This window comes from Rattus norvegicus, chromosome 7 (genome assembly GCF_021556685.1).
Source record: "Rattus norvegicus strain SHRSP/BbbUtx chromosome 7, alternate assembly SHRSP_T2T, whole genome shotgun sequence".
NCBI classification, from domain to species: Eukaryota; Metazoa; Chordata; class Mammalia; order Rodentia; family Muridae; genus Rattus; species Rattus norvegicus.
In genome coordinates, this window is record NC_141540.1 from 90,667,418 (window position 1) to 90,693,337 (window position 25,920).

Genomic DNA, 25,920 nt, shown 5'->3' on the forward strand with positions numbered 1-25,920 from the left:
ACACAAACTCTAAGGAAAAAGAAAGGCATATATGACATGTGCTCATCATTAATGATAAAAACTAAATACACTGACAAGTTTTTAACTATATTAATAAGATAAAATAGTAAGTTCAAAAGTAATTGCTTTAGTTACATAATGTAGAAAAATTTCAATTTTGTTTCATTCATTAAATACCTAGGACACTTGGTTCAACTGCTAAATTATATAGTTTCATTAATCATGTTCAGGAACATACATTTCAAATAATTTTTAGATATTGCTAACTAGATAACATGAGGTGCACATATAAATGAATTCTCCTTTGAGAATGAAATCTTAAATAGCTTCACAGCATTATTTAATGATGATTTGATTAAAGACTCTGGGATAATTATGGTCTAAATTACAAAAGCAAGAACACTGGGAAATTTTAAAATATCTCTGATAAAATGAATAGTGATAAATAAGATCTTTAAAATAAAGTGTACTATGAATATTGCAATTTTCCCAATTGTGCAAGTATCCTAAAATTATATTCATTACGAACACTGTTCTAGTGGGTTTGGAAAAATTTGCTTATGTGTCCTTATTACTCATGGCTTAGTAATATTTATATGTGATATAACGTAGATAATTCAACATATGTTGGCCACACACTAGAAGGCCTTTTTATGTGCAGTTAAATATTGCCCATTCTTCATAACATTATTCACCAGTTATCTTGTGTCTTTAATTTGTAATGTTATCTAAAACCTAATTGTTTATGATTCTTGTTGCTTTATATAATGAGATGTTTACAATGAGTCTGTAGCTTATACTTTAAAATATTAGGAGCACAGTTTCTTTTATTATGAAACATGTGTTTCAAAAATACAGAAAAAAATGTTATTTTTAGGGGACTTTTACTCTAGATTGTATAGATTATGAGAAGAAAGGAATCTGGAGATTTTTAGAACATTATATATTGAATAGTTGCAAAGTATGTAGAATAATGTTGATACTGAAAAGCGATGGGCCCGTTATCATGTTCCCTTTATCAGAACCTATACTATGAAAAGATAACAACATATTTTCCTCATTTTCTTTTGGAGATTTATTTGGATATATACCATACTCTTTCCTTAATTTCCTATATCTAATGACTTTGTTATTATATTTTTTTTACTTTGTGCTTTGAGACTTTTTTCTTTTATTGAATGTTTTATGTATTTACATCTCACATGTTATCCCCTTTCCTAGCTTCCCCTCTGCAAACCTGCTATCCCATCTCCCTATCCCCTGCTTCTGTGAGGGGCCTCCCCCTCCTGTCCACCCACTCCCACCTTAAGACCCTGGCATTCCCTTACACTGGGGCATTGAGTCTTCAACAGGATTAAGGGCTTTTTCTTTTGATGTCAGACAATGCCATCCTCTGCTACATATGCAGCTGGAGCCATGGGTCCCTGTATGTGTACAGTTTGGTTGGTGGTTTAGTCCCTGGGAGTTCTGGGATGCCTGGTTGGTTGAAATTGTTGTTCTTCCTATGGGTTTGCAAACCCCTTCAGCTCCCTCAGACTTTTCTCTAACTCTTCCTTTGGGGTCTCCATGCTCAGTCCAATTGTTGGCTGTGAGCATCTACCTCTGTATTTGTCAAGCTGTGTCAGAATCTCTCAAAAGACAGCTATAACAGGCTCCTGTCAGCAAGCACTTCTTGGTATCTGCAATACTTATGATATAGATGTTCAGCTTAACTAATTATGATTCCTTTGTAAGATTTGCTATAACATTTTGATCAAAAGTCTCTAGTTTGAAGTTTAAGATTTTTTTTCCAAAATGTCTAGGTATGATTAGATTGTAATTGAAAACATTCACTTGAGCTATGTACATACATAAAAGCTGGTATGAAATAAACATCTCATATTGTGATTCTGAAATCAAAATGTTCTTTGACCTTTCTTTTAATATAGTATGTAAACATGAGAGGACACAGAGTTGATATAACATGACACTCTCTTTGCGAAGTCATGTTCACACAAGTACATGCATGCTACCCAGATAATAGACAGTCTTCCTGACCTTCTAATCTATCCTGCTTCAATCCTCCTGTTAAGTCGTTGGGGAAACTAGTCAATAATTTACAGTTATTATTTTAAAGATTTGCTTTCCTTACTAAGTCTTGTTCCTTCATTAATTCCTTAGGCAGTCAGTGTAATACCCTCATTGACATATAAATATATTTCAATCAATATAATCTATTCATGGTGTCTTATTTTCATAAGTGAAATTCACAGGAATCTGGGGACAATATTTGAGGGACAAAATTAAGTTACTTGTCACAGAATATATTTGCGTTAATTTTTGCAAACTTTTACTGCTATAAAATCATGCAAGTTTTATAAGTGGTGAGATATTCCAAAGCAGATGATAGTTTACAAAGCAACAAACATTTGTACTCAGTTCATAAAGATGTTCATTTTCCAATCTCTCTTCAACATGAAGGACAAGATAAATGTCACTCCTTTTGTAAGTGTGGCCTATTTATAAGCTCTTCTTATTATAACAACTGGATCTTTCAAAAAAGTCTTACCGGGGCTGTCCCCTGAGAGGCTCTACTAGCACTTGACTGAAAAAGATGTAGCTACTCACAGCCAACCATTGAACTACCTTAAGATGGAGTTAGGGGAAAGATTAAAGGAGCTGAATGGGATGAGACCCATAAGAAGAACAGTATCAAATAACAAGGACCCTTGGGAGCTCCCAAAGACTAAGCCACCAACCAAAGAGCATACATAAGAAGGTTTGTGGCCTCTGGCAAATATTTAGCAGAGGACTACCTTGTATGGTCTCAGCGGGAGATGCACCTAATCCAGTAGAGACTTGATGCTTCTGGGAAGGAAAATGCTTGGGGTGTGGGGGAGCTGAAATTGGTGTTGGAGGGTGAGTGAAGGGGTTGGTAAGTTCAGTGGGTTGGAGAGCACCCTCTCAGAGCCAAAGGTGAGGGAGTATGGGATGAAGAACTTGTAGAGGGGGGACTGGGAAAGAGGGTAATATTTGGAATCTGAACAAAACAATTTTTAAAAATTAAAAATAAATAAAAAATAGACCTATTCACGGGTCTCATGTAAGAGTCTCACATATACTAGACTGTGATCTCTAATGGTCTATGATCTTCCACTGGAGTGATGATTCAACAGAAATCCAATGGACTGGAAAAATAAAGAAAGAAAATAGAAGGAAAAAAAGAAAATGACTGTTCCTATGCATGTGGGAGGAAAAAGGGTTTTTTTTGTTTTTTTTTTTTTGTTTTTTTTTTTTTGGCAGATAAAAGGAAGAGCATCGGTAAGGGATGTGAAACACACATCAGTTATTTGTTCCTGGTTTGAAACCTAACACCAGTGTCATAACATTTCAAAAAATATTCCCAGGAGAAAAAAACAGTCTATTTATGTTTTGATATCTTTCATTTCTCATTTTTATTTAATTTTGTTCATTTATAAGAATTGTTAATGTTTAGCCAGATTAAATATATATTTTAAAAATATATCTGTTTTCTCTATCCCTCAGTTTAAAATACCCTGTAATCTAGATTGTTATACGTTTTTGGTGCTATCTTAATGGAAATAACCATTTATAATCTAAATCTTGGTAGTATTTGCATATATAACTAGTCATATGTGCAAAGGATAATAGTTTTCCTTTAATTGGTTTATGTTACTTTTAAATCTTTTTCATACTATTTTTTCATTGGCTGACAGTGTTGCATAGCTAAAAAAACAAACCTACATTATAACACTGTATTCTTTTGTAACTTTTGGCATATTTTAAACAATTATCTTAGATGATTACATGGTAAATTATTTGGCTTACTTTGTTACTATTTTGTTTTAGTCTCTATAACACACTGACTACTTGACAAAGATATGAACAAAATAGTTTACTGAGCTTCAGCAATAACAATTTACCTTTCTTATAATACAGTTGAAAATTAAATTGAATTATTTAAATCCCTAAACTTGATTTTGATAAAGCTGTTGGTTCATCACTTTTTTTTCTCAGACATACATATAATTATCAATGCAAGGATTTGAGTATATTGAACATTTTCAGTTATGCTTTGGCTTAAAGTAGGAAAATTACATCTGTTGCCAGTATTGTTCAGCACTGAGAAAATAAAACATACTTATTCTCAGTATTGTTTAGCATCCCTATGTTTGTTTCAATACTGAGAGTTTTAGCATGCCCTTTTCTCTAGAGAATAACAAAAACAGCCTTTTTGTTTTTAACTCATAGAATTTCCCCCCTTTTATCTTGTTGAAAAACTGCATTTAAAAACAATAAAACAAAATTTGCACCCAATTAGATGAATTAAAAATTTTGAATATTTTTTATTAAGTTTCCCCTTATCAATTACTAATATGATCCATATTGCATCCTTTTGTGTATATTTAGCTTTATTAATATAATTTGCATAAACTTTCATACTGTGTTATGATCTCCACTTAGCTCTGTTCTTCCCAGCAGTCTCTCATTATTCCCATATTCAATTTTCCTTCAATGACTATTTATATTGCTTTATTATATTTTTGTTGTAATTCACGGAATATTTAGCTCCCCTCAATGAATGAACAGGGAATTTGTACATAAATACGCCATATTTATTTGAATCTTATTACTTTACACTGAAATAGACACCCCATTTATGCCATAATTATCACAACAAATTATTTCTAAAACTTGTGCTGCAATGCCCCGACGTACATGGAGAATGATACTTGATCTGTTCAACTATTTTTTCTATAAAATGTAAGGAATAACTCCTAACCTTGCAATAAGGGAGACAGCTTTTCAGTCTATATGCTTTTATATACTGAAATATGTTCAAGCATTATATTTTTAATTTATTTGAATACGCATTTTATTACGATTATTGAGAAAAAACAGTATAATATTTGTGTAAAGCAGAGGACAGAGTAGAAAAGCAGACAATAGCCTAAACTGGAAGGTAGACGTAAAGGGACAGTGTGAGGGTGTGAGGAGGAAGGTAGAGAGACACTGAAAAATGTAATAACCGCAGATGGAGGCGTACGTCGCTGAGAGCTTATTTCAATTTTAAAAAGCAAAAAAGAGCAAGTCACAAAATTATATAACTTTCTGCAGCAAAATAGATATCGATGGTTTTAGAAAAGTTTTAATCTTTGCTCATGATCTTTTTTATTTTAATCGTACACCCATCCTTGTAGGGAAACTGGGGAATCTTTAACTCTTGTTATTCCTTTAATTTTTTACTAAGTGGATGTTAATATCAAAACTGAATACAAGTTTGTTTCCCTGAGTATAAAAAGTAAGGCTTCCATTTGTTCTTGGGTAGGAATTAGGTACATAAATAAAAAGAGGCACACCATTTAACATCGCTTCTTTAACGTAGACCATAAGAGGTTTGTAGATTGTTGACCCCAGGCATTCTTTTAAGGTATTATTAAAGCAATAATGTTAAATATCATTAAAAACAGGTATTGAACACAGGTCAAAATAATTGATACCTGTGGCTTATTCCTATCTTACAGAGAGTCTAATATAAATGCTGTAAACTGTTTCATAATTGGAGTCCTCATGTCTAAAGTTGATACCTCTATGCAATGGCTTCAGAAGTAGCTTCAACTCTATCACAGAAGCAGCTGATGGTTGATCTGGTGAGTGACAGGACAAGTCAATATCATGGTCAAGGATACTCACAAATCCCATTTGAATTAAATATACTTCTTATTCTAGTGGATGTCATGTAAGACTGCATGTTATTTTACCCTACATATATTCATAGGAATCAAATAAAAATCATTGGGACATACAAAATAAGAGATCTTAAAATTATTATCTTTCTTCTTCAGTTACCGCAGTGTTGGGTTTATAGTCGTGAAGCACCAAGTCTGAGTTGCTTCTATGTGTTCTTAATGATATAATTACCTTTTATGTTTTTATTGGCTATTTTATGCATCTACTTTTTTTTTATCTAGGCGTAGCTAACCTTTTGAATGGATATGCCTACAAAGTTTAAAATCAGGAACTGCACAATCTAATTACTGTCTTTCAAATGCTCCCGCAAATCTCATGATTATGTAACTTGTTATGATTTTATGTGTGTTAGGATCACACAGCTGTATGTGGCCCCACAGGAACAGATTGAAGAGCCCATTGAGATGCTTTGTTGTCTGTCTGATATTTTTACTTTCTATTGTAATAAAAGGAAAAAGCTATTCCATTTTTTGCAGCACAGGACCATAATGCCACAGTCAGATGTTTTGTTTTTAAATCTAGAACTAAGGAGATAGACACCCCAATGTAGGGGATTGTTGAGGGGGTGGTAAGGGTGGGCAGATGGGGAGGGGAACACCCTTATAAAAGGGGAGGGAGAGTGGTGAGGGGGCTTAAGGACAGGAAACCTGGAAAGGGCATAACATTTGAAATGTAAATAAGAAATACCCAATAAAAAAGAGAGAGAGAGAGAGAAATAAGAGTGCTGACACTATCCTACAACACATGTGTTCATGTGTGTTATCGTGCCTGGCTTTATATGAGTTCTGGAGATCTGAACTCGGGTCTTCATTTTTTGTTAGCAAGTTCAAATGTTATCCTCTCTTCCCCCTTTCCCATCCCTTTCCCCTCTCTCCCTGCTTCTATGAAGACACTCCCAATTCCACCCACCCACTCCCACCTCAACACCCTGGCATTCCCCTACACTGGAGAAATGAGCCTTCACAGGACCAAGGGCTTCCCCTAGTATTGATGCCAGATAATGCTATCCTCTGCTACATATGTAGCTGGAGTCATGGGTCCCTCCATCTATACTCTTTAATAAGTGGTTTAGTCCCTAGGAGCTCTGTTGGGACTGGTTGATTGATGTTGTTCTTCCTATGTTGCAAACTTTCTTAGCTCCTTCAGTCCTTTCTCTAACTTCTCCATTGGGGCCCCTGTGCTCACACTGATGGTTGGCTGCAAGCATCCTCATCTCTATCAGTAAGGCTGTGGCAGAGCCTCTCAAGAGACATCCATATCAGGCTTCTGTCAGCAAGAACTTCTTGGCATCAGCAATAGTGACAGAGTTTGGTTGCTACATATGGAATTGATCCCCAGGTAAGGCACTCTGTGAATGATCTTTCCTTCAGTCCCTACTCTACTCTTTGTCTCTGCATTTCCTCCCATGAGTATTTTGTTTCCCTTTCTAAGAAGGACTGCAGCATCCACCTTTCAATCTTCCTTCTTCTTGAGCTTCATACGGTCTGTGAATTTTTTTCTTGGGTATTCTGAGTTTTGGGGCTCATACCTACTTATAAATGAGTTCATACCATGTGTGTACTTTTGTGATTGGGTTACCTCACTCAGGATGATATTTTCTAGTTTCATCCATTTGCCTAATAATTTCATGTAGTCATTGTTTTTAGTAGCTGTGTAGTATGAGAAGCACCTAAAGAAATGGTCAACATCTTTAGTCATCACAGAAATGCAAATCAAAACAATGCTGTGATTCAACCTTATGCCAGTCAGGATGGCTAAGATAAAAGACTCATGTGAGGACAGATGCTGGTGAGGATGTGGAGAAATAGGGACACTCCTCCATAGTGGGTGGGATAGCAAGCTGGTACAATCAATCTGGTGGTTGGTTCATCAGAAAATTGAACATAGTTCTATTTGAGGACCCAGCTATAGCATTCTTGGGCACACACCCAAAAGATGCTCCAACATTTAGCAAGGACACATGCTTCACTATGTTCACAGCATCCTTATTTATAATAGCCAGAAGTTTGGAAGAACCCAGATGTCCTTCAACAGAGGAATGGATACAGAAAATGTGGTACATTTACCTTATATGGTTTTTCTATGTCTACTATTGACCCTGTCTGTGTTATAGTATTTTGCAAGATCATTTAAGACTTTTTCATAGTGAGTATGGTCAGCTCATGGTGGATTATTGTCTTCCCTTTGACATTCATCATATTGAGAATTTTCAAAGGAATAAATCTATTCATTAAATGGAATTGTCTTTCTCCAGGACCCCATGATCTCATATTTTCTTCTCATGTTCTTTCTCTTTACAGAAAGAATCCATGATATACATTTTATGTCACATATATCTGATATTATAGAAGCTATGAAATCCTTAATACCAAGCTAAAAGATATTGACCGGCTACGGAAACCATTCTTGTTCTAGGTCACATTCAAAATTAGAAGCCATTTGCATCAGCCAGTGGATACTGTACAGAGTATAGTAGAACACTAAATTAATGTGTAAGTCACAAAATTCACAGGTATTTATCAGGAAGTTTTATTCAATTTCAGTAATTTTTTCTTTAATGAGAATTTACTGGCTTACTTTGATCCTTAATGCTGGAAGCTGAACAGATATAGCAGTTTTCTAATTCTATGCTGCTTTGGTCTGTCACTGTGTCAGAAAATCATCTCTAAACAATGCCCTCATTCTACTTATCATTGCTTTATCATTAAGATCTATACATAAGAAGGACCCAAATTATATGTTTCATGATTGCTGTTGATATCTGTTTTGTATAAGTTAAATGTTATGTATCTTGATCCCTATATCTGATAAGAAAACAATACCTCCTGACTCTCACAATGTCCTGAGATGCATCTGCATATTGAACTCTCAGATCTTATGCCATGACTGGCAAATGAACACATATCTAAATAAGTTCGGTAGTCACAAATTATAAATTAATGTGATGTCAAAACTTCTGAAAAATAATGCCAGTTAATTCAAGGAATTCACAGGTAATAAACTTACAGTGAGATATAACAGACAATAATGAAGTTTAGTAATGTACTAAATGAATTGAAATAGGTTTACGCTTGTGATGGCTGAGTATAGTTTTCTTTCATGAGTATGTACAGGTTTGTTGCATTTCAAAGAGTGAGCTGGATTGTAAAAGTCCATTATGTACTTCTCAGCTGTTGGCCGCACAACAGTACTTATGCCCAGACAGCACTGGGGAAACCAGGACACAATGAGGTGTCTCCTGGATGAAGAAAACAACATATCTACATTCCATGCAGAAATCTGGGAGAGGATATTGTTAATGACCTAGTGACATTGTGCTATCTGTAGAGGCAGGTTCACTTACATCCACCAGAGTGATTATGCTATTCTCTTTCTCTATAGACTTTTTGTTTATCCCCCTGTCAATAGAATACGTCCTTGTGGGAGAAGTCCCACATATTTGATGGCATATAAACTATCTATGCTATCTCAGTCAGAAACCACACTAGATTCTAGGCTTAAAAACTATAGGACCTGACTTTGTGGTCACATGAACTGTAAAAGAATTTCTCTGTGGTCACATCTTTATCTTTAGGGTGTTTCTGGGTGATTGCTGCCAGAAAACCTGGAATGGGAATGATTGATGGCTGGAAATTCTTTTCCAAATTCTATTGTGTTTAAATATTGTTACGATAAACTGACTCTCTAGCATTTTGATCCAGACTCACTAGGTTGAACTGAGGTTCTCACCTGTGTGTGACTTGTTTTCCAGCCTGCCACGATACTTGCCAGGGCCCACATACTGTATACTTTTATAGTTCATACTTCTGAGTAAATATAACAGAATATAGGTTTAATGAACTATATTTTTATTATGAATTTTGAAAGGAGGTACAAAAGCATCCATTATAAAGTAGACTTGAAAACGAAAACAAAGAAGAGCCATTAGACTTGAAAATGTACATATTGATGTGGAACTACACAGATGGATAGATGAATTAGAATACAGGGGAAATATTTAAGATAATGTGACCAGGAAAGCTCCTCTAAAGCCTGAAAGTGAAGAGCTTTTGCACAGAAATGTGAGGCTATCAATTTCAAGCCTTCATCAAAGGAAAGCAAACAGCAGGAAAGACAACATGAAGAATCAAAGAGAATTCTCTGCAGAGTACATCTGTCAAGAGGCTAATTAGCAGAATATACAGGGAACTAGACATGTCTCATAGCAAGCATGTAACATTTGAAATGTGTAATGGAGGGGGGCATGGCAATATAGACCTGTAATCTCACACATAGGAGGGAGTAAATGGCAAAGCTATTAGGACAGCTTGAATCCATGGTGAGCTCTAGGAAAGACTTGGCTGCATAATGGAATCCTTTCTCAAAACAACAACAACAACAACAACAACAACAACAACAACAAAAACCACAGACAATACACCTTAATTGTTATTCTGGCAAAGGAAGGCAGACTGATTGTCAATAAGTATATAACAGTTCTCAACGTATGGAATCGCCAGATGCAAATCACCACCACAAGGTAGCACCAATCCCTTCCTGTTAAAACTATCAGCCTCTGTTGTAAACATTGCCTCTCTATTCCCTGCCAAGGGTATTCTTGTTCCCTCTTTAAAGAAGGAGTGAATCATTCACATTTTGGTCATCCTTCTTGAGTTTCATGTGTTCTGTGCATCTAGGGTAATTCAAGCATTTGGGCGAATAGCCACTTATCAATGAGTGCATACCATGTGTGTTTTTCTGTGATTGGGTTACCTCAATCAGGATGAGATTTTCCAGTTCCATCCACTTGTCTATGAATTTCATAAAGTCATTGTTTTTGATAGCTGAGTAATATTCCATTGTGTAGATGTACCACATTTTCTGTATCCATTCCTCTGTTGAAGGGCATCTGGGTTCTTTCCAGCTTCTGGCTATTATAAATAAGGTGCTATGAATATAGTGGAGCATGTGTCTTTGTTATGTGTTGGGGCATCTTTTGGGTATATGCGCAAGAGAGTTATAGCTGGGTCCTCAGGTAGTTAAATGTCCAATTCTCTGAGGAACCTCCAGACTGATTTCCAGAATGCTTGTACCAGTCTGCAATCCCACCAACAATGGAGGAGTGTTCTTTCTCCACATCCTCACCAGCATTTGCTGTCACCTGAGTTTTTGATCTTAGCCATTCTCACTGGTGTGAGGTGAAATCTCAGGGTTGTTTTGATTTGCATTTCCCTTATGACTAAAGATGTTGAACACTTCTTTAGGTGTTTCTTAGCCATTTGGCATTCCTCAGCTGTGAATTCTTTGTTTAGCTCTGAACCCCATTTTTAATAGGGTTATTTGTCTCCCTGCGGTCTAACTTCGTGAGTTCTTTGCATATTTTGGATATAAGCCCTCTATCAGTTGTAAGACTGGTAAAGATCTTTTCCCAATCTGTTGGTTGCCGTTTTGTCCTAACCACAGTGTCCTTTGCCTTACAGAAGCTTTGCAGTTTTATGAGATCCCATTTGTTGATTCTTGATCTTAGAGCATAAGCCATTGGTGTTTTGTTCAGGAAATTTTTTCCAGTGCCCATGTATTCGAGATGCTTTCCCTCTTTTTCCTTGATTAGTTTGAGTGTATCTGGTTTGATGTGGAGGTCCTTGATCCACTTGGACTTAAGCTTTGTACAGGGTGATAAGCATGGATCGATCTGCATTCTTCTACATGCTGACCTCCAGTTGAACCAGCACCATTTGCTGAAAATGCTCTTTTTTCCATTGGTTGGTTTTGGCTCCTTTGTCAAAATTAAGTGACCATAGGTGTGTGGGTTCATTTCTGGGTCTTCAATTCTGTTCCATTGGTCTATCTGTCTGTCTCTGTACCAATACCATGCAGTTTTTATCACTATTGCTCTGTAATACTGCTTGAGTTCAGGGATTGTTATTCCCCTAGAAGTCCTTTTATTGTTGAGGATAGTTTTAGATCTCCTGGGTTTTTTGTTATTCCAGATGAATTTGCAAATTGTTCTGTCTAACTCTCTGAAGAATTGGATTGTTATTTTGATGGGGATTGCATTGAATCTGTAGATCGCTTTTGGTAAAATGGCCATGTGGCCCATACATATACAGCTACCAAACCACATAAGATGGTTGAAGCAAAGAAGTGCAGGCCGACAGGAACCGGATGTAGATCTCTCCTGAGAGACACAGCCAGAATACAGCAAATACATAAGCGAATGCCATCAGCAAACCACTGAACTGAGAATGGAACCCCCGTTGAAGGAATCTTAGAAAGGACTGAAAGAGCTTGAAGGGGCTTGAGACCCCATAAGAAAAACAATGCCAACCAACCAGAGCTTCCAGGAACTAAGCCACTACCCAAAGACTATACATGGACTGAGCCTGGGCTCCAACTGCATAGGTAGCAATGAATAGTCTAGTAAGAGCACCAGTGGAAGGGGAAACCCTTGGTCCTGCCAAGACTGAACCCCCAGTGAACATGATTGTTGGAGGGAGGGTGGTAATGGGGGGAGGATGGGGAGGGAAACACCCATAGAGAAGGGGAGGCAGAAGGGTTAAGGGGATGTTGGCCCAGAAACCGGGAAGGGGAATAACAATCGAAATGTAAATAAGAAATATTCAAGTTAATAAAGATAAAAAAAACCTATCAGCCTAGAGATCCATTAGAACATGTGCTGGTGAATATACAGAGAAATGGAGTTGTTGTACAATGTATGTTGGAAGACAAAGGAGTACCACCCCCATTGAAATACAAGAGTGCTCACACAATAAAATTAAATATAGAAAAACACATGTGACAGAGACCCCAGGACTGGGTATAGGTTCAAAGGAAAGCAAGTGAGTTTGTCAAGAAGACACATAAACTCTTGCATTTACTGAAGTTCTATGGGTACACAAGAAGTAGAATTAACTTGACTACTATCATCTGACAAGTAGATAAAGAATGGAAAAAGCATTGGTATGCTTTCTGTTGAGAGCACAATTAATACAGTTTCTTGCCAATGTTTGTTTACTTCAGGCTCTTTTGAGAAAGAATCTTACTAAATAACCCTGAGTGGATCAGAACTCACTATGTAGACAGGACTGTATTCAGAGCTTTAGGGATCTACTTGCTTCTGTCTTCTGGGTGTGATATTAAAGCAATGCCTTTTCATTCACACTCTACCACACATTTTAAGAAGATATTTTGCACATATATACAAGTGGAGACCTAGTCATTCATACAAAGTAATGGTGTTTTAAAATGTGCAGCAAAAATAGATGGAAGCGACCCTTAATAATTTAATAATTTTAATACAAATCAGCCAGGCACAGAAAGACATATGATTAAGTAATCTTTAGAATACATGTGGGTTATCTCATTTCCTTTTTTTTTTTTGAAAAGAGAAAACTTTTGTTATTAAAGAAAAACTAGGCTGGTTAATTATTAAATGCAAAATGACAGATGTGATTAAGAAACTATTTTTATATACCAAAGTAGTCGTATGAAATAGTGATGCTCTGCAATTGTATATTTCATACATAGAGATATAATATAGTGAGATATAGCACTGAATAATTGCTCTATAAGAAATAAAAGTGATTGATGATCATCTGAAATTTTTATACGTATTTAAATATTACATAATAGGTACATGTATTGAAACTGCACAGTACTGCAAAATTAGGAAGTTTTATGTGTCACTTAAAATTTATAAATTCTGTATAACAGAAAAATCTTTAATTTCAGTGTTTGAAACAAAGACATGATCACTTCTGAAACAACTTCTAAAATTATTTCTTTTTATAAGATAAAATCATGTTTTCTTTGAAGATTTTTAATAGTTTAGCAAATAATGAGTGAAATTTCAATAAACAAAATAGCTATTTAAATGTTAGTTATCATGCGACTGGTACTGTTGAGACACCACCACCACTACCACCACCACCACCACCACCACCACCACCACCATCATCATCATCATCATCATCATCAGTCATTCCATTTGTCTACATCTCAAATGATATCCTACTTCCTGTTTACCACTCCACATGCCCCCATCCCACAACCTTTCTCTACTCTCTCCTGTTTGCCACTATGATGGTGCTCCCCTGCCCATACATCCTCTCCATCACCAACGCTCCAGCATTTCTCTTAGCTGGGACATCAAACCTCTACAGGACCAAGGGTCTCTCCTTCCATTGACGTCAAACAAAGCCATTTTCTGCAACCTATGTCTCTAGAGCCATGGATCGCTCCTGTCGACTCCTTGGTTGGTGGTCTAGTCCCTGGGAACACTGGGTAGTCCGGTCAGCTGGTGCCGTTTTTCCTATAGGGTCGCAATCCCCCTCAGCTCCTCCAGTCTGCCATCAGCTCCCCTACCAGGATCCCTGAGTTCAGTATGATGGTTGGCTCGAAAGCATATACATCTTCTTTATTAAGTAATATTCTATCTCAAATAAGCCTGTCTGTAGTAGAGTAAAAGTATAAGGCATTAAGCAATAAGTCTAAGGTTAAATAAACCTATCTTTTATAAAGTTTGGTACAAATTTTACTGAATATTTAATGAGATACACATTTATAGCATAATATTTTAATTATGACTTATCTGAAACTAAGAAATTATTTTTACATTCAATATTTTAATGTTACTGATAAATCCATGAGCTTCTTCAGTTACTAACATAAAATTTTTCTTTAAAAAAATTTTCTTTAAAAATGTAGAAAATGTGTTACTCTGTGTATCTAAAATGTGTGTTTACTTCACAGAGAAGGCTGAGGAATAATATATGAAAATTAGACCAAAAATTAAGACTAATAATGGCATCTTAGCGGCACAAAATTTAAATTAGGAAAGAGATTTAAGGGTTATAAAAAATAAAACTTCTTCTTGAATAATTAAGGTGAATAGGAAAAATCAAAGTTAAATATCATCTTGACTTGATCTCATACACAATATTAACTCAAACATCTGTGTTTCTAGTAAAATCAACAACATTTTAAATAAAATTATGTTAAGTTTGGTATGAATATTTTAAATATACAATTTTCTATGTAATAAAAAATAAATTACTTTTATAAATGTTTTATACCCTATGAATCCTGTTTTATGAAACACTTTAGTATAGTCAAATACAAAATTGTAGACAATGGAATGAAGGCTACAGAGAGTGGGGGGAGGGCACTAGGAAAATTCGTTGATGAGTAGGTGTACTTGGAATTGTACAGATAATAGGTTCCAGAATAATCTTGCCACTAAAATGGTGGAGATGAAGAAACATTTTTTAACTAGTAAGGATGGCCTTGTTTGTGGTGATGGTAACCTTAACAATACACTTAATGTATTTTACATAAATTTACTCAGTTATACACTGAAATTGTTTATTAATCTGTAACTATAAATACTAATCATATATCATTTTGGATACTAACTATATCATATATATCATACAATGCTGGGAGGAAAAATGATTTTATTCTATGGAAAGAGATCAAATGCTGAATAGCAACAACAAATGAACTAAAACTAAAGAAACAGGTAACATTGAGTAAAAAACATTGTAGACACTGTGTGCCCAGAGTAGGTGCTTGGCTGCTATCAAAGACAGCCGCATATTCCATCACCAGCTGCAATTCCGAGGAGCCTGAGAGACCCATGGGACCTTTTGGGGGGGCGAGGAGTCTACAGGTACAAAGTATTCCCAGAACAACTAAAAAGGTAGGTTCTATGGTAAGATGCTTCTAAAATTAGAGCAGGGATGACTTTAGTTGAAATAGGCAACAAAGGTGAGGCAGGACCTGTAGAAACCTCGTCTAGTAGATAGGAATGGCTCCCAATAGAGTAATGGGGCCACCCACACATTTCAAAATTGTTAATATAGAAATATTCCTGTCCACGGGAAAGACAGGGACAAAAAGTGGAGCAGAGACTGAAGGAAAGGCCATCCAGAGACCTCCCCACCTGGGGCTCCATTCCATCTGCAAACATCAAACCCGGACAATATTGCTGATGCCAAGAAGCGCTTGCTGTCAGGAGCCTGGTACTATGGTTCCCTGAGAGGTTCTAACTGTACCTGACCAATACAGATGCAGATACTCACAGCCAGCCATCAGACTGGGCCTGGGGAGCACAATGGATGAGTTAGGGGAAGGACTAAAGAAGTTGAAGGGAATTGTAACCCTGTCCTGTGGAGGGGAAGCCTTTGGTCCTGTGGAGGCTTGATGTCCCACTGTAAGGGATGCTAGAATGGTGCGGTGGGAGTGTGTGAGTGGGTGCAGAGGCACCCTCGGAGAGGCAAAGGGGAGGAGGGAGAGGGTAGAATAGGATGGGGGTTTGTGGAGCAGTAATGTGGAAGGGTAGATGTAAATGTAAATGAATATAATGAATAATTATAAAAGGAATACATATAAATACATGCATACACACATATCTTGGGCATCAAATATTCACAGAAGAAACTGTGTGTTCCAATACTCAAGTATATTTTAAATTTAATCAAAAAGTCAGTGCCTCATCTAGTTTTATTTTATTCTTTTTAACAGTGTGACTTACTGCCTCATCTGCAGGATGGCTTACTGCTTCATTAAACTCAACCCAGCAAAGCAGCAGAGGCTTGCTCCCTCTGACAGCCACTGGGAGCTCTCTACTGAGTAGGCATGACAGGAACAGGGCTGGACCAATTGAACGTGATCATCATGAGACCCTCTTCATGTCACTTGCCTCTGTCTAAGTCAATAAAAGTGTGGATATTGCTTTAAAAAAATAAAAAAACAGAACTCACAAAATTGGAAGGAAAGATAGAACTAGAGCAACATTTGTGGGAATGGTGCAAAATGGAAACAGAATAGGGGCATGGTCATCTTGGACAAAGAACAGGACATCACTGAACAGGGTTGGTCCTCAGCTGAGGGCAAGGGACTGGGGGCAGACTGCCTGCAGCATCAAACCACTTAAGTTGAGTCTGTGTCTCTGAAGAAAAACTTCAAGCACAAAGCCAGGCTGTCTACATCAAAGGCCAGAAGTGTGCAATGGACTGGAGCTCAAGTGAATCCTGCCACTGGATGCCTTGCTTAGTGGCAAGATCTTCCTGACCCTGGATAACAGCAGGGTATGGTATGGGAGGAGAGAGTATCATTGATGGTCTGGTGTTTAAGGTGCTTCAGAACTTCAGAAGCCAGAAACCTTGTACCAACAATGCTTTGCAATGAGTCTTTGTATATAACACTATTTGGAATATATATATATATATATATATATATATATATATGTGTGTGTGTGTGTGTGTGTGTGTGTGTGTGTGTGTGTATTCCATACTGTGTGACACACTGCAGTTTGAATAAGAGGTGAAGTGGAAAAGGTGACGAAACAGTGATGTGTGCATGTAGAGCAGAGAGAGGTAGAATTAGAGATGGAATGGTAGCAACATGTATGTGAAAAGAATGCAGTTGACAGGAGAATATGTTGATGACAAGTAAGGCTGCCAAGGTGATAGACAGGAGCCTAGAGCTTTCACAGACTCAGCCCCCAAGTGAGTGGCCCAGATTCTTATTCGTCCTGGCTCTGACCAACAACAGGCTGTCTGAGATGACAAATGATTCATTTTCTGGATTGGTCCTCCTCTGAAGACCTCTATGAAACATGTTGCCCCCCAGAACCATTTGATACCCATGGTCTCTATTATTGCCAAAGAGCATACTGGTTTCTGTTGTCTGTGCTGCTGCCCACGGCCATGTTGAAGCCAGAGTTCATGTGTATGTCTATACTTTGTGCTGCTTCCTGAATGCACGCTGATGTCTATGGCCTGCACTGCTGCTGCTGAGAACCATGATTGTGTCCGTGGTCTGTAGAGACCAGAGACCATGCTGCTGCCTATGACCCATGCTAACACTAGAGACCAAGTGGATGTCAACAGTTCATCTTCCCACTCACTGTAAAGAACAAGGAAGCTTCTTTTTCAGTAGTATCAGTGACTGCAGGCTCTCATTGATAGTGAGAAATTAAGAAATCATCTGTGGCAGCTTCTCCACACTACTTCTACCTCACCCCCCCCAAACAAACAAACAAACAAACAAAAAACCCAGCCTAACAGAAACCCATTAAATAGAACTCTTTAAAAAAATGTGATAAGGGGAAGGGGATCCAGACTCCATGGTTGGGCCTTAGATGGAGAGGATTCATATAGTCCTACTGCACCTGCATGTCCTAGTGTGGGGCAATAGCAAAGGTGGGTTTCCTCTTCTCTGAAGAAAGAGACACAGTAATGGAGTAAGAAGGATTTGTAAAGGTGGTACTGTGGGAGAAGACAGGAGGAGAGGGCAATTTGAATGTAAAATGAGCAAATAAAGTAATATAAATTGAGATAATGATGCTAAAGTGTAGGCCTCCACAATTGATGGTGTTTGCTGGGATTTAGGGCAGAAGGTCTAAGTTTCTCTAAAGGGCTGGTCATTGTGACTGTAGTTATGCTGCAGCGGGTATGTGGGCAGCACCAATTAGACTCAGGCTTTGTGGGGAGGGGAGAGTGTTGATGTCACAAGGTTAGGGGAATGGGTGTGGAAGGACTGGTAAGTGAGTTGATTGGGGTGTTTTCCAAGAAATTCCCAAATTCCCCATAATCAATAAAAATATTACATTGGTAACAAAATGCACATGGTAGATGGCTAATTACAAGTGTCACCCAGAAGAATTCTGGCTGGAACATTCTTCTTTAGCACATACTCTGGCTACCTGTTTACAAGTAGGAGGTTTACAAGTCTGTTTCTGAGGGATGGGTGACAGTCTGATGTGTCACTGTCTTTCTTGCTGTTTTATATTTTATGCCTGCTATTTGTATACATAAAAATCTCACACGCCCAAAACTGAGAGATCACATATATTCAATGAAAAAATTGAAAAAAGTCAGGTGTGTTTAGTTTTTGTATAACGGGGTATTCAAATTAAGGAAAATAAGAGCAGATAGAAGGTCAATGAACAAATCAATAATCAACAGGAAGGCAAGAAATATATATTCATAATATTATATACTTGTATAATATTAATTATTAAAAATTATAGTTAGTTATACACAATATAAAATATAATATATTGTAAATAATATATTATTATGAATATATGTGTAAAATATATATATATAGTATGTGTTTTATCTCTAAAGCATATTGAATGGAGCTAATCATTTTATATTTAATGGACATCACCAAACCTGTTACTGACATAAAATTAGCACTATGAGAAGGATTTAGAGAAATTTCCAATATTTCTGAACAAACCCAATTTTTAACAAACAAGAAAATGAGCCTATGGTACCTGAAGTATTTCTGCCTGGCAAATGGCCCAAGTTAATGTTTTCACACTGAGATACTACATTTAACCATAAAACTACAGATATTATGAATAAGAAATGTATTTACTTTTTTAAGGCAAATATGGTGATAGAGATTCTCATGAGTTATGTTGAAAACTATCCACTTTGCTCAGTATTGTCCCAATCTATTTCTGTTTGGGTTAAAGTGGGAAGAAAAGGATGATTCCAAAAGGAGTAGTCTCAAGGTCACAGTCACTGACAAGGACATTAGCTGATCAGAATTGAAACATTTACTGAAATTGGAGTACGTTATGTTCAAATAAATTAGGTTTAAGTGGAATTAGATATCTATCACAATTGGAGTATTTTTTTTTTAATCTTCATGTGTAGGGAAAGAAAAGGAATTCTTTTTTTGTCTTGCCTAGTCCACATCAGACTTTGGAAGATAAAATGTGGATGCCATGAGGATTCCCCAATGCTCTTTAAGGGTAGCATAGCTGATCATAGCTTCCATCATGACTGTCCTCCTTAGGTGGGATTTAAAGTTGTTCAACATGTTTCCCCGGAACACTATTTCCTTTGTTGGAAATTTGCTATTTCTAACGAACACCTGCTCTCTCTGGACCCTTTTCATTTCTGTCTGTCACCGTCTCCTTCCACTGAAAGTGAAAAGTTCCAGGCACAAAAAGAGCCTTGCACACAACCACCTCTGCTGCGCACTGGCCATGGCCCGCCCAGGGAAACTGAGGTTGAGATTGGATTGATGAACTGAGGCACAGCCCCGGACACCATCTGAGAAGCATGCAGCTACTACTGTGAATATTTACTCTGACCATCAATAAAGTCTAAGATGCCTCACCAAAACTTATTTCTCAGTTTTTATTAGGTCTATGTGATTTTATACAATGTATTTGATCATAGTAAAACTCCCCTCCCTCTTGCCAGATCCACCTCATTCCTTATCCAAAAAAATATGTGTCCTTATTTTTTCCCTGTCAAGTTTAGTTGGTGTGGCCCATATTCACCTTGATGTGTGGTCTAAGACTAGAATATGGCCCAATCACCAAGACTTATCACCTGAAATAACACTGGCTGTGCTCGTTCGGCAGATATCAACTGCCAACAGCTTCTTAAATGGGGGTGGGAATTTGTTCTCTCCCTCCCTCCAATCTCAGGCTTGAGATCCACAGGCTTTGCACATGCTGTCACAATTAAGAACTCACAAACACAACCACCTTTTAGTCTAGAAAACATTGTATCCTTGTAGCCATCCACCACCTCTGTCTCACCCAATCTCTCCACACCTGTTTCCTTTTAAACAATAATTAAAACAGCTATGAAACATAGTGGGAATGGTGTATTCTAACTTCTCTAATACAAATATTATTTGTAAGCAAAATGAATGCTTTCCTTCTTCTAAAGTTGCTCACTATCAGTACTTTCCAATGTATTAACTTCCTTCCTAAATTTAGAAAACACAAAAATCACATCTTCTCCTAGTCGTTCAATTTATTATTTTTTGGAGGGTAGTTAGTATCCTATGGAAACTAAATCTGAGCACTTGATAATAATCTTGAACCTTGAAATCTCTGATAATTTAGATTAACAAGATGTCATAGTGGAAGCTAAAGTACTGAGTGAGACACCAATTTTATTTCTTGGAGAAAATAAAGTGAAAGTTTTATTATCCAGAATGTTCTTCCTGTTTTTAAGTCATTTTATATTTACTTCCTAAGAAGCCTTACTAAAATAAACAATTCATTTCATCAATATTTAAACCATCCTCCATTTTTTCAATCAAAGAGTTTCCCACACAGCCTCCCTACTTTTTCTCCTAAACTGGTTCCATATGGCAGCACAAAATACTGAGTTTAATTTAAAGGAAGGCAATAGAATATTGGCATCAGCCAATTGTGGATGTCAAGAGAGAAAATGCAATAGAGGTTTGCCTATTACTGAAAGAAGCTAAAGGTGATTTGTGAAGCCCATCCACTGTCCAAAACTACATATAAATCCCAGTACCATTATCAGCAGCAGTAAACAAGTTCCAAAGATTAGGTAAAGTCAGCACTTGAGCCCTCAAGGCTTAAAAAGACTCCTAGGATGAACTAGAAAAAAAAAGAGGGTGGAAATGTACTGAAAATAAAGCACAAAACCATTTATGTTTTCTTTAAAACAAGGTTAAAATAACACACATATCATAGAACATGATTTTGTTCAAAAGCTTTGATAAATCCATATATGCTTTAAAATATTGTACATGAAACATCATGTGAATATTTAAAAGAACATAAGAAAACTTCAAATAGTAAATTTGATGTATTAGGTATTCAAAGGTTTATCTGGGTGCTGCCAAATAAGATGCTTCTTGAAAATCATGTTAAAACTTCCAAAACTGGTATGCTAAAATCATAATTTGGATCGTGTTGAGAGGTAGGAAATTGTGAAGTAATAAAATCAACAGGGTAGAGGCTTTTGGAAGAACCAGAGTTTGCTCTTTCTAGTGTCTAACAAGTGAGAAAATAAAGACCTTACTAAATAACATACTTCTTGGTAATTTAATCATAGAAAACAAATCCACATCTTTTACGAGAAACTAATTATAATATTTAAGTTGTCTTTCAGAAGTCCTGTTGCAGAATTTTTATCAGAGCAGAAGTGAAGTCGCTGATACTTAAATAAAAAGGACACATACAGGATAGAAATTGCAATATGAGATAACATTATTTGAGTTAAAGAGTGTTCTAAATTTAGTTGTTTACTATGTTGTAATAACTTTAGGCACAAATCTAGTAGACTACCTTAATAATAACATGGTATAAACTGCTAGTACTTAAAACAGAAGAAAATCCTACAAGGGTCAAATCAGACCATTAAGGAAAACAGTAGGATTCTTCAAAGATTATTAAGATTATATTTCTGACAAGTGAGACTAAACCTTTAAATTTTGACTTTGATTGGAAACCATACAAAGATTATGTAAGGTTAAAAAAAATTACAAACATTAGAAGACAGCACTTCATAGAAAATAAACTCTTTTGATGCTGACAACTTTATGGTAGGTGCTACAAAAACTTCAATATGAGGATTTTTCTAAGGCACATAATTCAAATGAAGTCAGTGCATATTTAGTGATACCTACGTTCCAGGTATTTTAAAAGTCACAACGCTGTAATGAAAGTAGGTATGATTTCAACAAATTCAACAAACTCATATATAATAAGGCAAAATAGGGCCTTTCACAGGTTGCACAAATAAACTCATAAGGGTATTCTTTTTCTAAATTTTACAATACCCTGTGAAGTTCACTGAATGAAATCTCAAATAATTGTGGTGAATCTCACAGATAATAGGACATGGTGCGATGAATTGTTTACAATCAACCCATAGTTTCTCTAGACAATAGGCATGATAAAATTGTGTCTATTTTTGGTGGCAACAGAAAACCCTGATATCTCCATATAACAATTAAAAAATAAACTTAATTTTTTAAAACAATTTAAATTGTAATTTATTTCCAGACCAAATATTTCAATCACCACGTAATTTTAAGAAAGCCAAAGAGAACGATGGAGAAAGGTGAATAATGCAGAATTATGGAAGCTGAACCTCTATTTTTGATTGTTTTTAAAATTGTAATGGAAGTTATTGAAAAATTAGATTTAGTTGTATTTTAAATGATAAAGGAGAAGAAGGATGGATGGTTACTAAGGCTCCCATTGATTTTCAGAAAATGATACAAAATTCATCAATTTGAAGAAGAAAGGGCAGGTGTGAAAGAATTGCAGGAGAAAATATAGGTTAGGCCAGACACTGAGGCAAATAGACCCAGCAGTTTTAAAACAGTGGCAGAGGCTATAGCAGAGGCGGGAGGGGTCCAACAGTATGCCTAATAGGGACAGCCAGGGGCATCTGCGAGAAGGATATATTCAGGCTAAGTAAAAACTACTAACATGATTATAATATGACCCAGAGAATAATGAGAAAGAAACAATCTGAAAAGTCGGTTGTAGAAGAGAGAAAACTTTAACTGGCAGTGGTGGTATGGAAGAGAATTTTAGAAATGATTGTGAAATGCATGCCCACGGGCCTGGCCTCTTACAACGTTGTCACACAAACATCAGTGACTCAGTAAAAACAATTAAAAGCGAGGACAAAAGCCTCAATGAGAAAGTAAAGTGCTGATCTTCTTGGGCTCTTCTTTGTAATTGCTGTGATGAGACTTTTGGTTTTGCACATCCTATACAAATAATATGCCACTAAACTCTAGCACCAAACCCAGTTACACTACTGATTGCCAGAGAAATTACAGGGTACTCTCTTCTCACCTACCTTTGCTGCTCTTCAACACATAATTTTGTCAGTTGTTGCTGATCCCCTGATTTCTACACCTTTCCCATTATTCAGGCGGGATGTGTGCATGTCTTTTGGTTCTCTTCAGGTTTCCTGTGAGTGTGCTGGTTATAGTGAGAGCTGATACAAAGATCATCTGTGATTACCCATCAGCAAAATTCAAAGACATCAAATGAAACAGTAATGGTGGGCAAACATCCTAGTATTGAACCAATATAATAACACACGCAATGGTATGAACAGTAACTCAGACGTGATGCTGACTTAGAAAGAATGGCTACCACAGTTGTACAGTAAGCTATACACTACGCGAGCTTCTAATTGGATCAATTACAATATTCCTTACAGGGCAATGAGAAATTAGTTCAGGATGGAAAGTTTTCTAAGCTGAATTGCTTTAATAAAAATTGCCAGAGTACATATAATCTACTCTGGTACTGACAGAATTCCTCTTACAACAAATTATCAACGAATAGAGTACATTATCCATAAGATGCTTAAATCATCTATAACTACATATATTAACTATGATTTATTGAGATAATTTTGCAATTTTCTGTACTCCTCCATGTGACAAGCCTGTAATACGCCACATAAACAGAATCAAAGGTCATGCTACAACGTATTCAATAAATATGTCATTTTAAAGCAAATTCATATTTAACAGTTTATTTTTTAATGCTTTATTTCTCCAGTAATTTCCGATTGCTTTATCCTTTTTCATTACTTGATGATACTTATTTGTATTTGGCATGGATATAAAACTCAGACGAAATCATATTTAATGTATTAGTGTAATTTAAAAAGTTATTTACAGAGATGTTTTGTGTGGCTTAAATATATGATAAAAAATAAAAACCCACCAATTTGTTCTTCAAAATAATAAAAAGCAAAAAGTTTTAAACTGTGGTTAAAATATAATAATATAATGAAAGATAATACTATTCTCAAAATAGATACCCAAGGGTTAAACTAAATGATTTAAGAAACAGTTTCATAAAATAAACATAGAAAATAACGGAACAGAACAACAGATGAAGCACTGATGACATTTAATAAAATGAAAACAGAGCAGGAAAGATTGCTCAGGGGTTATACCTACTGACTGCTCTTTCAGAAGAACCCTATGCCCATTCCCAGCACACATAGGGTGACCATCAAATATCTATAACTCCAGGTCCAAAAAATCTGATACTGGCTCCTGACCTTCATTTGTAGACTTAGTGCATCAACAAACAGATAAATAAAAACAAGGAAAAGAAATTGTACGCCAATCTTCACTACAACATACTTCACGACAGACTGTTTATGGAGTAATATGTCTATTAAACAATGAATGGATAAATAAAGTGTGAATACATGCACGAAAGAAATTAGTTTTTACAGAAACTTGTACATCCAGGCTGGAAAATAATCTGGAGTTTGCTCAGAAAATTGGAAATAGATCTATCTGAAGACCAGCTATACTACTCTTGGGCATATACCCAAAAGATGCCCCACCATGCCACAGGGCAAAGATGCCCCACCGTGCCACATAGCACATGCTCCATAAGCTCATAGCAGACTTATTTGTGATAACCATCATCTAGGAACAACCCAGATATCCTATCAGAGAAGAATGGAAACAGAAAATGCAGATCATTTCCACAATGGACCCCAATCCAGCTATTATAAATGAGCACATCATGAAATTTGCAGGCAAATGAATAGAACTATAAAATATCGTTCTAAATGAGGTAACTCAGATCCAAAAGGAAATAGATGGTATGTACTCACTAATAAGTAGACATTAGCCAGAAAAGAACAGACTACGCAGGATATGATCCACAGAACCCAAGGATAACAAGCCTAAGGGACCAATTGAGGATGTCTTCTCCCACCTGGGAGGGAGAAGAAAGCAATCATGGGGGGGGGGCAGAGGGAGGAATGGACATGAGTGGGAGAGGGGAGAGGGAGTGAAAACGTGGAATATGATCAGGTATTGGGGGGAACAGGATTGACGTACTGAGGGCCAGCAGAAAGAAAGGAAACAAGCAGCCTCAGGAGGTAGAAGGTGAGAAGATCCTCTAAAATGTGTTAGAGACCTGGGAGGTGAGAGACTCTCAAGACTCAAAGGGAGGAGGACCTTAGATGAAATGGCCAACAGTGGTGAAAGGGAATACGTAGAGTCCACCTCTAGTAGAAAGACAAGGCATCAAATAAAGGGATGGGGTTGCCACCTCACAGTCAAAAACTCTGACCCAGAATTGATCTTGTCTAAAAGAACTGCAGGGACAAAAATGGAAGAGACTGAGAGAAAGGAGGTTCACTGATTGGCCCAAGTTGGGATCAACCTCAAGGGAAGACTCCAAGGCCTGACGCTATTATTGATGCTATGGTGTGCTTAAAGAGAGGAGACTAGCATGGCTACCTTCCATGAGGTCCAACAAGCAGCTGAATGAGTCAGACACAGATATTTACATCTAACTAATAGACTGAAGTTAGGGATCCGTGTGGTTAAATTAGGGAAAGGATAGAAGAAACTGAAGAGGAGGGTGACCCCATAGGAAGA